Raw genomic sequence first — 20313 nt, 5'->3', positions numbered from 1 at the left:
TGTTCTGTGGAGACAGCAGCCGCCAGCCACCATAATTCCATTAGTTAATGAACACTTCAGAAATTTGTCCATCATAAGAAAGACCCTTTAAAATTACAGTCAATCAATGACACCTGCTCTTCTAAGTGGCTTCCTTTTCTCCTTTTTCTTTTGATTTATATAGGCTATGAGTCTTTTTTATTTCCTTTACCCTCCAGGTACCCAGTTTACCTTATACCATGAAGATGCATTATGCTAGAGACATGACAGACATGGACAAATCAGGTTAATGATTTCTGAGTAGAACTGTCAAAGGAAACCAACCAGCCTGAAAAATGAACAGCTCAGGGAGCTACACTACGTGACCCGTTGCCATCTTCCCTACCCTCAATAGCAGATAGCCCCTTCACTTTTGTCACAGGAATTGTCACTGCAAACTACTACTTTGCAATAAGTATCATAGAGTCAGATGTTTCTTGTTCAGCTGTCACGATTCTCTGAGTTTTTATCAGTTGTTGGAATAGAATGTTGTATTTCATATAAATGACTTCCTTAATATCAAGGCCTTGAGTCATCTTCACATTCAGCCTTGCTTTCTAACTCCAGGAAAAGCACTCACATTGTCAGGTGTCTTCCTAGTGCAGTCACTGCAGATAGTTGTAGCTGGAGAAAGGAAAAGAGAAACACTTTAACAGATATCTTTTCTATTCTCCGCAGAGCTAATCGCAGCAGGATCATAGGAGGCAGATATGTTTGCAGGACTGATGCAGAGCTCCACTGCCCAGGGTGGATTCTGAGGAATAGTTGCTACTTGTCGTAGCCAAATCCAAGGAGATCAATCATCTTCTCACTGGATCTGAGGTGTGTATTGTTCATAGCAGAGATGTAGTTATGTAAGATCTTACTTTGCGTTTTATTGGGTGAAAGATTTTGGTCATCCAAGTAAACAATAAAATTCTCATTGATAGAAACAGTGGGTAGTTCACCATTTTGTAAAGCCTGCCCTACTTTCCAGCCATATGCAACCTGCTGAAAGTGAACTGTGTTATAAGAGGAGGAAATAGTAATTTTAGTGGCAGCAACAGCAATGAATGCTCCAACTGAAGTGACGTCCAACTGAACTACTACATTGTCTCTCTGGGGTATGTGAAAGTTAGGAATAAAGCAAACAGCTGAACAGAGAGAAAATATATCAGAAATTCAAAATGAGGAAAAGCCAGACTGCATAAAAACTGCTACTTTAAATCTGTAGTTTCTCTGGAGCACTCAGACAACACTAATCAGTACGGTAGTCTGAAGACATTCTTTATAAATCTTAAACTCCTTAAAATAAAATATGGGTATCTTTCTTTTCCCTATGAAAGATTTTCTGTTCAAACTCATTTACTCAACAAGAGCCTTTTAAAAATAATTGTTCTGCTTTTATAACAGAAGAGTAGGCCATAATTAAACTGGTGAGTCATCAGTCCACTGAGTTTCATAGGAAATCCCTTATTACTTTAAAGCACCTGCTGTAGCTCTTCTACTCATTTCCCACAGAAGAGTTGCAGATACAGATTGATTCCAAATAGTTCCCATAAAAGAGTAGGCCGCTGAACTGGTTTTACATAAATTTCAGTCTTTATGGTTCTATTCCTGTGCAATTAATGAGATCTGGCTGAATCCCCAGCCTCTTCTGGGCTGTGATTTATAAAGCACAAGTCTAGACTCAGACTTTTTGAAAATGATTTCCCACATTTTATTGTTATTAGCTCACTTTTTATAATGCATCTCTCCCTGTTGCTTCTCCTTGTAACTGGTCACCTTTAGTCAGTTACAGGATGTGTTTCAGGATTAGGAGGAATATGCTGAACTGAAAAGAAAATGCAGCGTGACAAAATGACATCTATACTGAGTATTCTTCTATTTGGATAAATGATTATTAACTATTTACCTTTACAATATTGAATTTAATCAATATATTAAAACAAGCTAAAACGTAGTATTATAATATCAGCAGTTCACAGGCAGTAGATATCAGCATCAGTTAGACAGAAATTTGTACTTCTATAAAATTTTCAAGGAAAAGATGTACAGGAGCCTGGAAAAAAAAAAGTCATTCAAATTTGGTGAACAGCTGAAATCAGAAAAAAAAAAAAAAAAAGGTAAAGTATTCTGAAATATGCCCAAATATTTAAAAATATGGCAGTGGATATAAAAAATATTTTAAGTACTAACTTAATTAAACTGTATTGATCAAATAATCCCGAACAAGGTGCAGTAAATTCAGTAGATTAAAAAAATGTTTCCAAATGATGAAAATAGTATTTTTATAGATATAAGAATCACTGAGCCAGAATGGAGGCCATTTAGCTTTTAGAGAAGCAACAGGACTTGACTATTCATGATCAAGCACAGTGTGTGCCCTCATTTATATTGTGGTATTTGTTTTCCATACAAATGCTCCATAACACAAGTATTAGGCCATATATGCTAAGCAGCTGCTTAGAAAGTACATGTTTTGACTGGCCAAGACAAAGGAATCTGGAGATGCATGAAAAGAAGTAAATGTGGAATTAATAACAATCGAAACAATAGAGAACTGTCAGTAGTAATTCACTGCTTTTACACAGGGTAAAAGGAAGCTTAGAGTTTAATTTATATATATATATATATATAATAGAGAGTAGCAGAAAATAGTTTCAAAGATGTGATCTGGAAGATAAAACTTTTACACTTTCGTTTTTTTAAGCAACCCATCTCTGAGAAGCACAAAAGATAATTCAGTGTGTTCAGAAACATGCAGACCTTTCTGGGTCAAGTCTTCACCTTAGTCATAGAGCACTTCCATTGAAGTCAACCTGCCTTCCCTTTAAAGCTTTCTCTTCTCAGCCAGCCCTGGTGTATTCCATGAGCAAAACACATCCTCAGATGTCAGTCTGTGGTGTGTTCTCTGAACAATTGCAAAAAGGAAAAAAAAGGAAGCAAGTATACTGAGCATCCCAGATTGATATAGCCAGCTCACAGCTTCTGTCACCACTAAAGAGGGAATTTGCTCAGAAGTAGACAGCCAGAAATGTACAGGAGTCATGCAAAAACCTGCATTTTTAATATGGATTTGTTTGTTTTGAAATGTTACACTCATGTCATTTATCTTTTATTTGCCCATCTCAAAAGTTTGTCTAGAACTAATCCTGCGGCAGTCAAAGGAGGCATATGGACAGTGACCAATACAAAACATGCCATTATTGGGTATGCACTCACATCTTTGCAGTCTCCTTAAACCGTAAAGGCATCAAGATTCAAAGATTCAGATTATTATTGTTATTTTTATTTGTAACTGGTATCACAGTATGTTACACTTTCCTTCCAAAGACCAAGAATTAAGGATTAGTTATGTGACCATCAAACTTTCTGCTATTCGGTGAGACACTTTCTGATGTTCTCTGCCATTACTGAAGACAGCTTGGCCTGCTTTCCTTCTGCACTTAAGTCAATAGAAAATGGAAAACAGTAAATATCTGCTCTCAGACAAGCTGCTAATGTAACATTATTTTCTATAAATAGTCTACATCAACTGTGTTCATCTATTTCTGTCTGCTAATAAGTTGTGCATACTGACTTGTTCAGCCTCTCTGAAGTCAAATCCATTCCAGCTAAATATGATTCTGAAAGTTGAATTTAATGCAGTAATTCTGGCTCTGATCCAGAGATTGAACTGGACAGCTGGAACAGAAACTTACTTTGCAATGCATTCAGATTTCTATCTGCAAAAACCTGAGATTCTTCTGTAATATGTGCACACAGAACTGAGGAATAATCACAAAAATAATAATCCTGATTACCATTCCCAGTCTCTCAGTTAGTCGTGAATGAAAATCCTTCCCACTCCTTTGTTGTTGTTTCTTTGTTTGTTTGTTTAAGGAGAATGAATTCCAGAGTTCTCTGTCAGTATGGATCAGGACCTCACTGAAATGTGAGTATTGGAATAAATTCACCTAATATTTGGAAATCCGGTGTCCTTCATGTGGTGGTACTTAAGAAGGAAATTCAGAGTCCTTCTATTACATTTTAACTGTCAGCTCAAATTCAAATATTAAGACTCCAAGTCTACAAAAGAATCAGTATTTATCTAGTTCAGCTCTAAGCTGAAGTCAGGATCAGTCCTACAAATGACTGACATGTCTGCCTACCCTTTTCTTAATGAGATATTGGTCTCACAAACTGTTCATTTCAATACTTAATAGCCTTCCAGCTGAAATGCTTCTCCCAGACTAGCTTACATCTTGATTGCTGAAGTGTTCACTAATTTTTATTCCATTCCCAGTACAGAGACTAACATATAAGGTACATGGTAGGTGAACAGTTGATGATCTTGGAGTTCTTTTCCAGCCTTGGTGACTGTATGATGTATGACTGTATATTTTTCACTTTAGCAAGTTGGCATGTATGTGAACTGTACCAACTGTCCTCTTTTAGACCAGCACAGAAAGAAATAACATTCTTTATCCCTTTCTTCCTCAAACAACTCAAGGAACATTCACTTACTATTTGGGATGAAAATTTGTTCTGATTATCTTCGGATCTCTTTATACCACCTTTTACATTTTTCATTATTTCTGTGAAGCTTTTGTTATTTTAGGTCTTCTTATCAAATAGAAGAGCCTGCAGCAGCATAAAGCAGTCCTACCTGCCAAGATGAAATGAAGACACAAAATTATTTTGAAGAAATGAAATGGGAGGCAGCCATATGACACAGATCTCCTTGTAGTCACACAAACGGGTGAGTCAGGCTACTTTCCAAATTTTCTGAATGGTGGTGTGACAAACATTCCCCTGAGGATTGGAAGCAGTTAGAGAAGAAAAGATACGTAAATCTGTCCACTCTTCCATTATCTCAGCCATTAAATGTCACATTGTCTTTAAAAAATGCAGTCCAAATTTTGAGCTAGTTAAATATGTAGGCCAAAATAATAATAATAATATTAATATTATTAATAATAATAATAAATGATTTAGCTTCAGAAACATAAGCTGTAAGGCTGATTCCTCATCCAGTCTAGAAATTCATATGAAAACACAACATTAACTAATATTTAGTTGATTAAATTCATCCTTAGTAGTATAAAATATATAAAAAAATGATTTATTCATTCATAAATTTAGAGAAGACTTATTTCTTTTGTCTGATTGTGTTCTCACAGTAAGCAGCACATGACACTTTCTTGAATTAAAAAAAAAATATTGCAACAATTTCTAGAACAATCTTTTTTTTTTTTTAAGGTTTGGTACATAGTATATATTTTTTGCACTGTAGTGGAACAAAGTAACTACTTCACGAGGCAGAAGATATTTAAAAATGGAAAGGTACATCTCACAAATATATCATCTAGAGGTATAGAAAAGTAATTTCGTTCAAATGAAATGACAGAAAGCAAATCTGCTAACATACCTGTGCTCTGTTCTGTCTCTGACACATGAAACTCCCCAGCCATAAAGAAAAGTTACAAATAAAACACAACAAATGGGAAAAAAAAGCACAGAGAATTCTTCAGAGATAAAAACTTGCATTTTGCTTCTTGATAAAATGTGATTTTATCATTATAAATATATAAATATATATATATATATTATCAAAATAAAATTACTACCTATCATAATAAATCATGATTATCTGTATTGTAGCAGAGGGAGAGAAAATTCAGTTGTGCTTCATATTACACCCACTCCTTCTTTATTTAATTCACAAATATATGAAAACAATTACAAACTAATAACTTACAAAATATTAAATTGAACCCAATAGTACATAATCCAAGATAAAACACCAGACATATGAAGGAATTTGATGAACTGGTAAGTATCTCTATCTATAGCTAATGCCCATTTATCTGTGAGCCTGACATGACGTGATACGATTCTTAAGAGCACTTTCTTTCTTAGTTGAGTTTTCTCAGACTGACCTTCACTAGATTAACACAGCATCACTCTGAAAAAGCTGATGAGGGGCTGTATGTATGCCCTGGAGGAAAAAATAATGTATTTTTTGAGGATTAAAAGCTATGGATTGTGTTAAAGCGAATATTGCCTGATGGAAATGCTTTTTATGGGGCTGGAACATTCACAGATTTTAAACCTTTACTTTTGGACCCTGTCATTCCAAAGAATATGCATTTCATCTGAGATGAACCAAGTTTGTAGTAACTCACCTGTAGTAATTGTAAACATAGAAGTTATTAGAAGATAATAGTCCCAGTCTTTCTTTGGCCATCTCACCCATGTTCAAAAACAGCTCTTAGGTAAGAAAAAAGCGCAGTGGGATGACTTTCTTGGACAGTGACATTCAGTTACATGTATGCTAACAGACAGCTAGCTAAAACACAATGGAAATCAAATATGCAAAATATAGTGGCACATTTCTGTAATGAATACATGCCACAAATAATCCACAGAAAGGCAATCCAAGAAAAATGTTACAAATTAGTCTTCCTTGTGTAGTGGTGGAATGAAGCCATTATGTGAGCATGGAAGATAAAGACTTGAAATCTTGAAGAGATTTGTTTTACGGTAAAAAAAAAAAGACAACAGTAATTTTTTTCTGTTCTAGAGTAGATGTGTGTGTGGCCTGTCAGTGTGTGTAATATTAAGATCTTCAGTTACAGATAGGAGCACAGGTTAGATAAGTTAGAACTGTCTTCCTCACAGCTTGGATGTATAAATGTCCTTAAATAACATGTTTCTACAGGAGTAGAAGCAAGCTCAGAAGTGCTGGATTTTTATTATCTTAATTATTTTGCATGTGTTCTCTAAAACAAATAAATATCTACTTTTTGTTCATCCCACAGTAAAATAATTTTATTACAGCTATCTCACCTGTAGTTGCTTTCAGACATGCTTCACAAATGATTGAATACTTGTGGAAGTGCTTTGCTGTTCTGAACCCTGGGTACTCAAAGCTAAATCTGGCACTTAGCTGCTGAGGATAGCATTTCTCCTAAGTGTGGTTTGCCCTCTGATGAAGACATAGGTAATGTTGGAGGTTTTTTTGTTGTTTTGTTTGTTTGTTTTGTGGTATTTTTTGTTCATTCATTTATTTATTTCAGGCAATCTGAGGTGCTGCAGGCCACCTCATCTGCCCTACTACTGAGATCCCATGTCTGTAGATTTTTTGCAGTTGTTGCACTGAATTGGCCAACACCTTGCAGATGTCCTTGGTAACCAAACATAGCATTAGATACCTTCGCTTAGGGAAAAGATCGACACATGAGTTATCTAAAGTTTGTTGGGGTTAATTGTTGCTTTGGAGATGTTTAGAAAATTGCACTCTGAATGTCTGATAAACAACAAACAATTTGAGTTCATTTTCATAAATCCTTGACTTGTAACTCTGATTAGGCTAAGTTGTTCACTCTGCCATCATTCCACACATGGATAGACTATATCGGTGTATTTTGGCCTCTCCCACATGCGCTGGAGACAACAGAACTTCCTTCTCTCTCTCTTGTTGCTTCTTAAGACACTAAACTATTTGAGATGAGAATGACCTTTTACTATAAATTTGTACATGACATACTAGTTGAGGGTCATTCTCTTGGTTGAAAAAATAGGTGTGGTATTGTTAAAACCATTAATGTAGAGCTAAAAAATATATTAAAGTTACTTGAACAGAATATAAGCAGCTTTTATAATACACCACACTTTATTCTACATCTTTATTATGTTTCCATTAGGCTGACAAAGGTAAATATTGCATTTACTTTTGAAATTATTAGCCTCCAGCCCCAGATTGTTTCATAGAATTTTGTTCCTGGTGGTTTTGGCAAGACTAGTTCTAATTATCCTGGCTCAATCACAGGAAAAGATTTACAGGAAGATTATGTTTATATAATGTCTATCCCGCAGTTTTCTGGAAAGGAAGAAACCATGTTGCTATTGTCATGAACGTCATTAATTAGGGACTGTTCCACAGATTGCCTAGAAATTTTTGTTAAGCGTATGAACACAGATATAAAAAAGATTAGTGGATACCTACCTATCTGAATTGAAGTTAAGCAAAACATGCCTTTGTACTCCATGCATTCTTCATACAATCATCGTGAAGCAAAATAAAGATCCCCCAAACCACTAAATGTGCCAGTGACAGCAGTGATAGCAAAATTATTATTAAATGAAAGAATATTTGTCATAGTTTATCTTTGAATTCTCGTGGTAAACTTACAAAATATCTTCAGAACAAAGCCTAGGAAAGAGAAGTACATATTTTTACTGGATACAAAAGCAATAGTTCCATGGATTAAGCAGAGATATTGATTTTATGGGATGTTTTAATATTCTCCATTTTCATGATAACTACCTTCTCACAGTTCTCAGCTGGCATTTTTTTCCCATCCTGCTGAAAAGACTTAAGGTCTTAATATAAAGATAATAATCTGAAACAAGGAGAAAAGATTATTAAGTTGCTTAATTGCTTAGCTTCCTTGGGTTAAACTTGGAGCAATTGTTTGCAGCCCCTACTTAGCTGAAGGTTGGCTGCTTCTTTTCAGTTAGGTATTTTTCCACCTCCGTTGGCTTCATGAAAGATTCTCAGTTCTGCCTCTCTTATATCCTTGCATCAAGGTTACAATAGCAATCCTATAGCAACAGGTTTAGGAAGCTCTGAGGTAAAGTACCTGAGGAAAAACAGCAGCTTTATAAACTTTGCCTTCTTCACTTAAGGCAAATCGTGAAGACATTAATAATGCTCCTGTGCACGGCTTAGGTTCTAAAAGACCTAAAGCCCTTGGGATGCAGTGAGAAGAGATAGAGGGTCTTATAAGTGATCTTAAACAGCCTTCTGACTCAGGAAGAGTGTGTAAATGAAATCTGATGCTTGTGTTCAGTTGTCTGAATATGCATGATTTTTTTTAAGAGTACTGAGACACCTAATAGAACTGTATGCATCTTTTGATTTATTTCAAAAAACCAACATGGGACTTGTAGTTTAAGTGCCATTAGGTTTGCATACTACTTTGAATACTCAAGGAGCTTTGAAATGGGATCTAATCCCCTAAATTACTCAGGCAGTTCTGGAAATGGTTGCTTCTTGTTCCTTCCACTGGATGTGGGTAAAGCCTGGTTAGTCATCACTAATGGCTCCAGATCCCAAAGCATTCTGTCAGCACCCACCTCCTGATGCCCATCTTGGGCAGTGGTTCAGTGCTGCCTGGATCCTTACTGATTATTTTAACTGCTGGGATCAACACAATGTCCTCAGTTTCCAGTATAAGACCCCATGTTGTTACCATGCTTAGTTTATTAAATTTAATCTGTTGTATAGCACAAGCCTCATTGACTACTGTAACACAAGCTGGGTATTTAAGCAAATGAATTGATAATTATTGATAATTATGTGCAACAAAGTGTTTACAGGAAATGTGTATTGTTTTCTTTATTGCTGCTAAATACCATTTACCAGGCACTAATTTTAATTAAAATGATGTTATTTCAGACTAATAAGAAATGTGAATAGTAATATTTTTCTGACGTTAGTAAAATGCATAAACTTTTGCACCTGATCTTTGAACAATCTTTCTTTCAGATGTGCTTTTGAGACATAACTTGGTACCACCTATTAATCTGATTAATATCTTAGCATGCTTAGTTTCATTTTATTTCTTCATTTTTGTACAGAACAGTCAGTTCTCTTGTTGGTCAGAAATATGAGATAATTTGGAGGAAAAAAAACCCAACAGAACTAATTTCAGACAAATGCTTCCACAAGATCATTTCATAGACTTGTGCCTGTCCTATTTCCAATGACTTAGCAATTACATTAACTTTTTGCTGGCTCTATTGCATTGCTAGACAGGCTGATAAGGTTGATTAATAACAGTGATGTTGTTCATCTAAACCATACTCCAGCAAAGCATTTAAGTGTATGAATATCTTAAACATATCTATTCTTCACTAAAATCAATTCAACTGCTCCTAAGATTGCTTTTATGCATGCTTTGCTGGGCTAAGGCTGCAATTACCACTCTGCTGGAGTGAAGCTTAGTAAACCAAATTGAGAGGAACTATCTTTGTGAATAAAGCTAATAATTTGAGAAATTGTTATATGAATTGTAAATATAAGTTGTCTAGAGTTTAACTTTCCCTAGCATTTTAGAGAATGGTATTAAAAAGCCTTTTCCTAATTGGCTGAGTTATAATTCCTGGCTGACACTTGGTAAGGCTTCACACTTAGTTCACCTCAGTGGTCTTTCAAGTGATGCCTGTTCTCAGTCTTCTGGCCTTTCTTCATTTTTTTCTGTCTTATCACTCACTCTGGCAACCTACAGTTTAGTATAGCTCAAAATCCCACTCTCTTCTGAGATCTTGTAAAAGATGCTATTCACTGTCTCGGATCGGAGTTGCCAGACCTAATGCTTTCCTTCATGAGACTTGTTCAACAGAACACAACTTACTGACTTGCTTACCTCGAGGAGAGACATGACAAACTAGGACCTGACAGTTCTTTGTAGGCCTCTTACCAGCATTTCTTCCTTAATTTTACAGAGCTCTCTTTACATCTGTACATCCGTGTCTTGATCAGAATTCACTGAATTCTTCTGAGCCTTCCAAGCTACCATACATGGATCCAATGTGCTGAGACAAAGAGCAAGATTAGCAGCAGCTATTGGATGTGTTAATTCTGCATTGTGAGTTACGGAGGATGTGGGAATTACATGATGAATACTGACCTGTAAACAGGTAGGAAATTGATTATTAAATATTATTATAATTTGGATTAAATTCCATTATATTCAATGAATTTAACTTTATATATTTTTAAGTGACCTCAAAATCATAGTACTGGGTATGCTCTGAACAGGCTCCGTTTCATGTTTTTCTTTTCGTATGCTTCTGTTCCTCCCTGAACTGACTTGCAACTTAAAACAAGCCTCTCAAATTTCACACAAGTATGTTGTAATATATAAAGCATGTAAGTCAAGCAGCTTGAAAATAAATGGAAAAGCAGAATTGATTTTCACTCTAAGAGGGTTGAACGCTGTGGAGATTCCTCAGTCTCGCTCCTTAAGTGAATGTAAAGAACAACATTAGAATCCATACATAATGATATATTCAATTCAGTCAGAGGGGAAGAGGGAGAGCTTACAGAGAAGGACCCATACGATTGCTAGTGTTTTTCAGCATACAAACTCTAATGAGATTCTTTCCCTTGACTTTAATAGAACTTGGCTTTATATGGATATTTTTAACCACACAATTACACCCTCCAATTACCTGTAATTAATAAACAATTAGAATGACTGCAAAACCAGCAAGATCATCATTATCATTCTCTGTTATATTTCTGAAATAACCTACGGCTTAATTTTTGTTTGGATTTAGATGGTTGGGAGGCATTACAAATAATGTGAGCTGGCAAGCTTCAGAAGAAAAGTATGAGCTTCCTTTTGTAGGAAATGGCCACTCCTCCTCTGGGTATCATCTTTTATCTCTTGATGTTTGTTTCTCAGCAGGCATGCTCCCCTGAGTTAGCATAATATCAACACAAGTCACATTTTTAATCTAGGCGAGTGGAGGAAGAACACATGTTCTTGCTTCATGTTAGAGTAGTTACAGAGATGTTCACAAAGTTCAGAGTCTGAGTCCCGTTGAAACCTGGGGCTCCTGTCTTTCATACTTATGACTCAGGGGTCTGAATGCAGTAGCAAAGTAGGGTTTTGCTCCACAGAACCCCAAATGTTGTTATACTGTCATTAAGATTTTTATATATGGAGAGGGGAAAATGGAAGAAGTAAAAAGGCTTATTATGAACTGAAGTCAGCTTCTGTCCCTTGCATTATGTATCACCTTTTATAATAAAGTTGCCAGGATAAGAGTTTTTGGGTTTTTTTTATTTTCCAGAGAAAAGCCTGCAAAGTTCTTTTAACAGAAGAGTGACCTCCCTTAGAGCTTATGTGATTGAAAACACTTTTAAATAAACTATATTTCACTCCACCATAGCTCATTATATTTCTGTTTTATTTAATTTAGAGCAGTGTGGTTTGTAATCAATGAAGTTCCTTAGCTGGAGAGAATAAGGTTTAAGCTTCAGAACAAATACACAGCATTTTTTCATTTCCTTAATCCTGTACTGTAGGTGGTCAGTTCCAATTGCTGCATTTGGCACTGGAGATTTGTTTATTTTAAAGCCAAGTAAAACAGACAGAGAATAGCTAAATTGAAAAATTGAATTTAATATGGTAAGTATTATGCTGCAGTTTATATAACATCAATGTTCCCTAGAGTTATATATTATCGTTGTATTGTTCTTTGACATGGACTGATGTGAACCAGAAATATAAGTACAGGTAGAAACATCAGGTTTACTCCTGGGGAAAAAGCCTGAAATATGGTGTAAAATTAATCTGGCTAAGGAATAGGTTTCTGCAGAGCTGAGATGCTGTAGTGACAGGGGCATCATGGTTGGTAGAGTAATAACTCACAATCTGGGACAGTGATGTTAGGACTAAATTATTTCTAGCTGTTGGTTCACTGCTGGAATTTACTTCTTAACCTCCTTCACAGGAAAAGAGAGAAGTAATTAGATAAGGATGACAGTTTTTAATATCATTATATTGTCCCAGGAATTTGAGGGTGCACCATGACAAAAGGCCATATTCAGTGACACAAAACTCGGTACACAGCTCAGTGATGATATCACAGAATCATAGGGGCTGGAAGGGAGACAGCCAATCAGGAAGAGCAAACAGAGGAGTGCAACAGTTAGCTGCTGTTATGGCACAGAATCCCTCTAGAAGAAACTACTGCTTTTTTATAAGCAGTGCACTGGCTTCTCTTCAGGACATTAATATTCAAGCAATTAATGTTGTGAGGGTGTCTGTGGCCTTTCTTGCACTTTATAAATTCTATAAACATTGCAGTTTGTTCTATGCTTTGTTAGATCAAGTATTGGGGCATATTTTAATGGCTTTGGGTGGCCGACTCCACGTGTGTATAAAACTACATTACTTCTCCATGAGGCTGAGAAGTAACCATGACTTCTTCAGGGGCTGAGAAACCAAAGCACGGCTTCCATTTTATTATGACTATCATACCAACAAGCAGACTTCTGACAGACAGGCAGAGTGCTTTATGCACTCTACCAGGTGAGTTCTCACCATTCAGCTCTTCTCAAAAACTGGGAAATCTGTAATTAGAGTCTTCAGTGCTGTTTCCTTGTGATGACCTATATTTGAAGCATTTGTATATACCTGAGGAATTATCCTGCTTTCAAATAAAAACAACCCAGAGTTTCCCTGCCTATGGCAAAAGTCAAAGTTTCAACAGAATTTTCTCTCTTTGCATTTAGGCAGCCTGAAGCCCAAGGAAGGTTTAATGAGGAAATGGAAAGTAGAACCTGGCCTTTTTTTTTTTTAATAAGGAGGCCCTTGGATGCTTCCACTCCCGGATTTTGGATGTCTGTCTCTCACATACGGTAACTGTTTAGAAAATTCATAAACTGGGAAAAAAAAAAAAAAAGATAAAAATAAGTAAAACTGTCCAAATTTGCTATCACAAATAAAAGTAACAATAAATGTTGCTCTTGTTTCCAGATTTACACTAGCGGAACTATACATGTTATTCCATATTTATACAAACATCTCAGATATTACTTTCCTTTAAAACCAAGAGTTTAAGTCTGATTACTTTGAATGTGAAGAAGACAGAACTTCTCATTATGTTCAAAGAGAGGAAGTTCAGGCCTAAGTTTTTCTTTTTCTTTTTCTTTTTCTTTTTCTTTTTCTTTTCTTTTCTTTTCTTTTCTTTTCTTTTCTTTTCTTTTCTTTTCTTTTCTTTTCTTTTCTTTTCTTTTCTTTTCTTTTCTTTTTCTTTTCTTTTTCTTTTCTTTTTCTTTTCTTTTCTTTTCTTTCTTTTTCTTTTTCTTTTTCTTTTCTTTTCTTTTTCTTTTCTTTCTTTGCTTTTCTTCCTTTCTTTTTCCTTCTCTTTCCTTTCTTTTCCCTTTTCTTTCCCTTCCTTTCCTTTTCTTTTCTCTTTCTTTTCCTTTCTTTTCCTTTCTTCTCTTTTCTCTCTTTTCTTCTCTCTTTTTTTTCTTTTTTCTTTTCTTTTCTTTTCTTTTCTTTTCTTTCTTTTCTTTTCTTTTCTTTTCTCTTTCTTTTCTTTTTCTTTCTTTTCCTTATTCTTTTCCTTTCTTTTCCTTTTCATTTTCTCTTCTTTTCCTTTCTTTTCCTTTCTTTTCCTTTCTTTTCCTTTCTTTTCTTTCTCTTTTCTTTCTCTTTTCTTTCTCTTTTCTTCTCTTTTCTTCTCTTTTCTTCTCTTTTTCTCTCTCTTCTTTTTCTCTTTTCTTCTCTTTTCTTCTCTTTTCTTCTCTTTTCTTCTTTTCTTTCCACACAAATTATTATTAAAATGTTAAGTTGTTTCATATTAGCCAGCTTTGGTTCACATTATTTTTTTGACACCTAAGCAGAATGAGTAGATGAGTGAAAGATTTTTCCAGTCAGCTTAGAAAAATGCTTGTCTTTTTAATATCTAAAAATGACAGCTTTGCAGTTCTGCTCTCATTTTATCCATCATTTTTAATTGCAGAACAAAGTGCTACTTCCTCAACTGCTTCTAACTTCTGTCGTCATATATTCTACTGCAAAAAAAAAAAAGTGGATAGACACGATGCAATGCTGTTTAATTCTTAAACTGCCTGTATTGAATTTTTGCCTTTTGGAAGCCAACATTTCTTTTTATCTCTTACTCTACCTGTGACTGATAGCCTTCCTAATGGCTATAGTGACAACAAGAACAGAGATAATTAAAATTATGACATTGGGTAAGACATTAAAAATGTGAAAATTCATCATTTTTTTTTTTATTTTGCAGAGCTCCCTGTGCTGGTTGAACAAAGAACACTATCTTATTTGGTAAAATTCTTACAAGATGCTTGTGTGGGAGTCTGGGCAAACTATCATCCTGAGGAGAAACAAGTATCTCTAGAAATCTTCAGACCCTTGAAATATAGATAGAAACAGCAGCTAGCGCATGCAGAGCAGTGTTTAAATGTCTCCTTTTTCTCCTACCCAGCATCAAATGACTTTGGAATTTAAGCTTGAAAAATGAGAAGCTGCAGTGTTTGAGAAAATATCACTACAGCACAGTTCAGTGGGAGAAATACTGAAAAATAAACAGACTTCAGAATAGCTTTTCTGAATCAAATTCACATTGGCTGATGAGATAGACATATATGAGTATTTGTTACAGATAGCTCATTGGTATGTAATGCAAAGGGGCAAATGTAGGGATTGCTGGAGATGAGGAGTCAATCACATTTATGGCTACGACACTGCAACTTTGATTCTGCTGTTTTAGATGCGTGTTTAGATGCAAAAGGGCGGACCTTCTTACTGCTGACAGGAATTACTGAGCACAGTAAGAGTTCTCCACAGCCAGCCAAGGGCTTATTTCCGTTGTGCAGACAGAACAGGCAGGAGTGGTGGTTAAATAGGGCACAGTGTATTACAGAGGGTACAGAGGCTACTTTCAGCTTCCCCACTGTCACATGTAACGGGCATTCTATGAGAAGGAGCAACTAAAAACAATCAGGCAGATACACCAGCTTGTCCCAAGTTAGACAGAAGTTCAACATTTTCTTATGCCAGAGTAGACCTGAAAAGAAACACAAAATACTTCATTGAAATTAGTAAGTATCTGTACTCCCTTTGTATTTACAACTGTGTTACACATCTGTGGTGCTCTTACACTGAGTTAATTTTCTGTCTTTTGTGGTTTTGATGGCAAAAAAAAGCATTGATGAATTGAAATATAATTGCATAGATTGTTGAACTTGTTTTGCCGTTATCACAAATGAATTATTGTCATTTAAAAAAAATATTATCTTCAATGCAAGTGTATTGAATTAGGGGTATCTGCATCACCTTGTCCCTTTATTTTTATGTTGATTTAATGCTGTTGAATGTAACTTTGCATATTTAGACAAGGACTCTGTATCAAAGACTGAAATTAGAATTAGTGGCTAGTGCTCATATATGAGGTGACTGATACCTGAGGAGGGTGTAAGCATTCTTTATGAGAATTTTCCACTTATCCTCTCTCCTACAGACTGCAGATCACTTCATACATTTTACTTAGGCTCTAGGCCTAGCACTTGGTTCTCCCATTTTCCTGGGAGGAAATCTTTGCAAGCTTCCACTGACATCATATTCCTCTCCTTTCTTCTTAGTTCACTTCCCAGGCCATAATGGATGACAACAGTAGTAAAAATTATATTCAGAGGGACCAAAATCCAGGCATGGATAAAAGTTATGGTACCATTAAAGATGACTTTTCCCCTGATAGTATTTGCACTTTGAAAATAAATGATTTTTCTTTTTTATATTAGCTTTTTTTCATGTGCATAGCATGGAGATAGCATTCAGATGCCATTCAGAGGGACCTCAACAGGCTGGAAAGCTGGGCTCGGGTGAACCTAACGAGGTTCAACACGGCAAAGTGCAAGGTTTTGCACTTGGGCCGGAAGAACCCCAGGCACCTATACAGGCTGGGAGGAGTTGTCCTTGAGAGCAGCTCGGCAGAGAAAGACCTGGGGTCCTGATGGACGAAAAACTCAACATGAGTCAGCAGTGCGCTCTGGTAGCCTGGAAAGCAAATGGGATCCTGGGCTCCATCAGGAGAGGGGTGGTCAGCAGGGATATGGAGGTGATTGTCCCTCTCTACTCTGCTCTTGTGAGGCCCCATCTGGAGTACTGTGTCCAGGTGTGGAGCCCTCAGTACAAAAAAGACATGGAGATTTTGGAAAGGGTCCAGAGGAGGGCCACAAAGATGATCAGGGGGCTGGAGCACCTCCCCTATGAGGACAGGCTGAAGGAGTTGGGCTTGTTCAGCCTAGAGAAGAGAAGGTTGACCTCATTGCAGCCTTTAAATACCTGAAGGGAACTTACTCCCAGGAGGGGAGTAAACTCTTCAAAAGGGCTGACAATAGCAGGACTAGGGGAAATGGTTTTAAGTTAAAAGAGGGAAGATTTAGGTTGGATGTTAGGGGGAAGTTCTTTGCTAGGAGAGTGGTTAGGCCCTGGAACAGGCTGCCCAGGGAGGTTGTGGATGCCCCGTCCTTGGAGGTGTTCAAGACCAGGTTGGACGGGGCCCTGGGCAACCTGATCTAGTAAAGGTGTATGTTTGGTGGCCCTGCCAGGCAGGGGGGTTGGAACTACATGATCCTTGAGGTCCCTTCCAACCCGGGTCATTCTGTGATTCTGTGATCTGTGAGATCCTTGGCAGTTCTGGTGGATGGAGACACATCTTCGCAGTCTTACTGATTTGCAAATTTTGGATTAACTTTTACTCATTTTCATATTTTGCATAAGCGTCCCTCTGTTTCTGTTATGGAAGCTCTCTGGAATCCACTAAATAGCCTGGTATACTCAAGTGTCTTGCATAGGGAAATTTTTATTCATTCTTGTTTTGAAAATAAACAGTATTACATGCCATTTTGTAAATAACTCATTCAAGAAGCTTAGACTCATTTTAAATTTCTAGCTCTGTAGTAGGTAGAAAAACAGACATTGATGGAATTTTTACTTATTTGAAAGATGGCGACTGAGAATTATCCAACATACATTCATCAAGAGCAGATGCTATTACTGTTATGATAATTCTTGCTTGCTTTCCTGCTGTCTTTGCTGCTGTTTTCATGTGTCAGCACTCAAATGCAGTAGTTAGGGTACTTTACATCAGTCTCAGTATATGGAATACTCTTAGTTCCCTAAATCCAGAGAAAGTAATCTGATTTCCCAGTTAGGAGTTATTTAATTAATTATACTTAAGACCTATTGTTGCTCTGTACTTTGGATAATAATTGCATCTGGCAGAAATAGCAAAGAGCATTATTATCAAAACGATTATCTTCATTATTTTACATCAATCATATTATACAGAAGAAGTCTTCCAAAAGTGTAGGACAACAAAGAATGACATTTACTGTGACCATTTTGTATCACAAATCCCAGCAATCTGTACATAACTGTTAATTGCTTCCTCCAAATACTTATCAATGAACTGCTGTTGTCTCATGCACCTTCACAACGATAATTCCTTTCTTCAGGATAAACAACTTATTGCTATATTTAGCATTTCTAGAAAAAATAAACCAAAGATATTTTTTTAATTCAGTCAATGGATTTGTTATGATAATGTGTTTGAAATTCACAGTAAGTCATTTTGTTGATGTAGGTATTATGACATATCCTATAAATGAAATTGTATTGCATTGTAAAACTGTCTAGTAGATCAATAAATGTTATGAAGGACCAAGTTGATTTATTTTGCCTTCCTCTTAAGTGAAAAACTAACTAGTCTGAAACTAGAGTATATGAAGGCTGCTCTGGAAGTAATGCCTATTATTTTATTATGTTGGCTCACACCATCAGAGGTGGATGGTGGTGGTATGGCAGCAGAGGTTGAAGCTTCTTACAAATATTCTGTTACATTCTGTTGCCATGTGACAGATGGCAGCAGAGGGGCAGTCTGACATGGAAATGCGTATGAAGCAAAGGTGTGGAACTGAATTCCTCCATGAGGAAACAAAAGTCACCCACTGACAAACATTCGTGCTTGCTGGAACATTTATGGAGACCCAGCTGTGAATGTGAGCATACTGAGAAGCTGGGTGGTAAGTTTTAGCAATGGCAACAGTGATGCAAAAGACAAGCTGTGTTCCAGTGCAGAACTGTCACTCCACAAAATGAAGAATGCTTGATCAGCTCAAGATGGACTGCATGGGCATCATTCTCCTAGGAGTGATGCTATGAAACAGTAGGTGACCTTTGCTGGCGCAGAATGTTACAAGCACAGAATGCAAGCTCTTGTTCATTGCTGGCAAAAATGCATTGCTAATGGTGGTGACTGTTGAAAAATATATATATGTTTTTGTAGCTGAGAATTTACTCTATCAAATAGTTTTATTGTGCTGTTGTTGTTTCTGTGGAAATAAATAGGAGGTGTTACTTTTAGAGCAACCTACATCTACTTGATATAATCTCTGAAGATAGATTTGCTACTCGGTTAAAAAGTTCAAGAAATGACAGAAGATAGTTTAAGGTTTAATAATAATCTCCCTCTAAAACTTTATAGGATAACAATTTGTCAGAAGCTGAAGAACTACATAAAGGAAGAAGAGAGATTGGTACAGCAGCATTGGAACCAGGTACTCCTTGTGCATTAGTGCTGAGAGAGTGCTAACTTCTGCTAGAAACAGAGCAGGCTAGGGACTGAAACCATAATCACATTAGTGGTGTGCTGTTGTTGTTGTACACATGCTCATCATGTCTGAATTACAGCACAGCCTGATCTAACCTGGCTGTTAGTCATTGTTCTTGTGAGAGCATCTATCAGATATACCAGCTGTTTGCTCAGCTATTTAAAACAGACTATATATATATATATATATATATATATATAAAGTAAGCCAACATTCTATAAATTAAACAGCTTCAGATACCTGAGCCATACGAATCGCAGTTACTCTTCTTTACACCTTCTTCATTTTGAAAGAGTACAGTGGGAAGACCAAGAAACTTTAAAATTTGTGCCAGAATTTGATGTCCAGTTAACCCTAAGGCAGAGAAGTGAGGCTTTTAGTGTAATAAATGTGAATGCTTTTGCTGGTTAAATGTAGAATCCATTTCTCAAATGAGGTAAGGCACATTGGTAATTACATAGTCAAATAGCTACGTGCTGTCTTCTAAATGTCACAGGTGTGTCTTCCCAAGCTGTGGGCATAGCTAGCTGGATGATTAACTGGATAGATTTTAAACATTTGAGTCATTGTTACTTTATATGGCAAAAGACTGCCACTAGATTAGATCTTAGAATGGCATTGATACAGCTCGATGTCATGCAATAATTATGATTGAAAGATAATTCCTTTTTAAACAGCTCACTTTTCAGATCTCTTAGATTGAGTGTTTGCCTCGCAAATAATTTGAAGTTACATAAAGCACTTGCTGTTTCTCTATACTGTGGCAGGACTGTGATAAACATACATTCTTGGCAAGTCATGGGATAGTGTGTTTGCTCTGAGATGGCCTGCATTTTCCATTTCAGAGAATGCTTTGTTGGTACTTGGAATGAATGCAGAACATTAATTCATACCAGAAAAATACTGAATTTTAGGATACCTTGTACCTCTTACTTATGTGCGAAACCATACAAAGAAGTGTTTTTCAATAATTTTTTTTTTCTCCACATTTTAGCTTTTTCCTTGAGTTGCAAGAAAATGGAGAAATGAGAAGTCTTCACGGGTCTTCCTTATGTGTCCAAGGAGCAGAAAGTGCTGCAGAAATTGACTTCAGAAAGTTAAGTATT

The sequence above is a fragment of the Coturnix japonica genome, chromosome 9 (genome assembly GCF_001577835.2).
Source record: "Coturnix japonica isolate 7356 chromosome 9, Coturnix japonica 2.1, whole genome shotgun sequence".
Classification (NCBI taxonomy): Eukaryota; Metazoa; Chordata; class Aves; order Galliformes; family Phasianidae; genus Coturnix; species Coturnix japonica.
Note: the sequence above shows the minus strand (reverse complement) of the source record.